The sequence below is a fragment of the Phodopus roborovskii genome, unplaced genomic scaffold (assembly GCF_943737965.1).
Source record: "Phodopus roborovskii unplaced genomic scaffold, PHOROB, whole genome shotgun sequence".
Classification (NCBI taxonomy): Eukaryota; Metazoa; Chordata; class Mammalia; order Rodentia; family Cricetidae; genus Phodopus; species Phodopus roborovskii.
The window spans coordinates 11,788,971-11,791,750 of NW_026125391.1; positions in this window are offsets into that span (position 1 = coordinate 11,788,971).

Below are 2,780 nucleotides of genomic sequence, written 5' to 3' on the forward strand. Positions count from 1 at the left end.
CATGGGAGTATAGATGCCCAGGAGGATTTGAAAAGCGGCCCAGAAGATGATTACCGTGTGCCCCTGGTTGTATGGCTCATAGATTATATCTTGTGAAACATTGACTTGGTAACAAAAATTAAAAAAATAAAAGCCATCAGGTTTCCCAGGGATCCAAGAGTAAACAAAGTAATAAAAATATACATTTGTAATAACAGTATATCACAGACATAAAAATGCATGTGTAGAGTTTATATACGTCAAATGATAAATTTATATGCAAGTCACAACAGTGCCAAACAAGATCATGCAAACATTTCACATGATGAAAACCAGGAGCAGTCCCCAGGGGTCACTGATTTGTGGAACTTCCTCAAGGAGTTCAGCTGATACGAATACCACCTGTGCTGACGCCTGTCCATGCCATGCAGTTTCCAGAGTCATGCCCACAGGTACCTATGTGTTCACACCATGCTCTACTGTGCTATAGTTTTCTGAGGGGCAGAAGCAGGGAGAAAAGGCTTTAGACTGATAAGAGAGTACATAGAATTGCTTACTTGAGATGAGACAATTGAATTAAACAGTAGACAACAGTTGGACATGGCTTAACAGAGAGAGGTAACCAATATAATCTATGGGTTTTTTTTTTTTTTAAAACAAGCATTCTTGTGTTCCATGTGTTCCTTCCTCTGTGCTGCCTTCTGTTTCCCTTCATATTTACCAAGGACACCCCTCACCCTCAGGTTCACCTGCAGTGGCTTCTCTTTCTTGTAACTCCTTGAGAGCTGTTTGTGGATAGACTTCCATGCGTCCCACGACAGTGTGCTTCTCACTTTGTTTCTTTCTCGTTCCCGTTGTGGTGTTCAGAGAATAGCCCCTCCACCTCAAGAAAGAAAGAAAGAAAGAAAGGTTATTTTTAAGTTCACTAAGTCCCAAAACAAACAAAACAAAACAGAAATTTAAAACAAAGATATGGAAATGGAAGGAACTAGTAGGGAATAGCAAAAGCATCAGTGAGAGAGTTGGGGACAAAAAAGTACGATGAGGGATGAATATGGTCAGAGTACCTTATAGAAATGCATGAAAAGATCACAGTGAAGCCAGTTATTATATATAATATATGTGTTATATTATATATAATAATATAAATATAAATAAAAATAATAAAAACGTTTTTAAAGTTAAGATTCCCAGGGTGAGTCTCCTTGCAGGCCACCCTATCCCCATTCTGCTATTCAGAGGCCTTTCTCACCTAGAGAATATTTTGCTGCTAATGACACAAAGCCAGTCATGCATACATTCCATTCATGAACACAGGGTTCTTTCCCCAGCTCATAACTGAACATTGGGAAAATATGCACGTGCTTGTATGTTTAAGTGAAAGGAGTCAACCTGAAAGGCAGAGGCAACTTTAGCTATTTGGAGAATACAGTCTAGATCCTCATTCACAAAGCTGGAAGTCGTCTGAGAGGAATGGAGAAAACCAACAGCATGAAAGAAGACACACTGGGGTGGATCATACTAGAGGAGATGATTTGTAAGCAGAGAGTAATATAACAATAGCAAGAGCAGTAACACACAGGCACCAGGGATGGAAAAGAGTCAGAACAAACCTTAAACTTTAAATGCACCTTTACTGAAGTGCTGTCTCCCGGGAGAGCCTGAAGGCTAGCTGAGAAAACTGCCTAGCAATTACAGCAATGACAAAAATGACAAAAACTTGAAACTCAAGTTTCCCTTATTTTCCTAGCTGGAGAGAGAAAAACAAAACACCCCGAGAGTTACAACACAGGAGGTTCAGAAATGGGGAACAAAAAAACGTGTGGGTGGACATTTTAAAAATCTAAAAGCACTGTTTCTCATAGCTAAGCAAGACCTGAGATGCTGGAGTGAGGAGTGACTGACAGGGCAGGCTGAAGAGAAATCACGGTGCCGTATGGGGGGGGGGGACAAAGGTATCTCATGCTGCCTGAGAGCCAGGAAGATGCCCCCACCAGTGTTATGGTGAATTGGAATAGTGTAGAAGACATTCTGGAGATTAGGAAGCAACCGAACAATGCAATACAAGATCTGAAAAATATACCTAGAGCTTTAAATTCTTCTAAATTGTTAATCAAGTGGCAAAGTAAATGAAAATGTGTTCAGAGTAAGAATATTGTCCTCACACACCTTAATTCAGGATGGTAAAATAAGAAAACACTTCTGAGGTTTTTAAACTGTTTTGCTAATATTCTCTCCCTCTCCTTTCTGTCTCTGTATCTCTCTCTCTCTGTGGTGTGCACACTTCTCTCTCTCTCTCTCTCTCTCTCTCTCTCTCTCTCTCTCTCTCTCTCTCTCTCTCTCTCTCTCTCTCTCTCTCTTCTCTCCCCCTCTGTGGTGTGCACATGTGTTGCTGGGTGCCTGGATACACCCATGCAAGCCAGAGGAGCTCTTTTGGCAACTTCTCCTATTATTTGCAGTCTTACTCTTTGGAGGCAGGGTCTCCATGTGAAACTAGAATCATGTTTTCCAGCCACACTGGCAGCCAGGAAAGCCTTACTGACTCCTTTTGTCCCTGTCCCCCATAGCCCTGGGGTTGCACACGAATGCACATGAGACCACATCTAGCTTGTTGCATGGGTGGTGGGATTTGAGTTCAGCTTCTCATGGTTATCCTGCAAGCACCTTTAACGACTGGCTCACTACTCTTCAGCACCCAAGAGAAACATTCTTGTCAAGAAGTTCACATGCTTTAAAAAAAAAAAAAAAAAAAAAAAAAAAAAAAAAAAAAAAAGGAAGGAAAAAAAGTTCCAGATGACTTC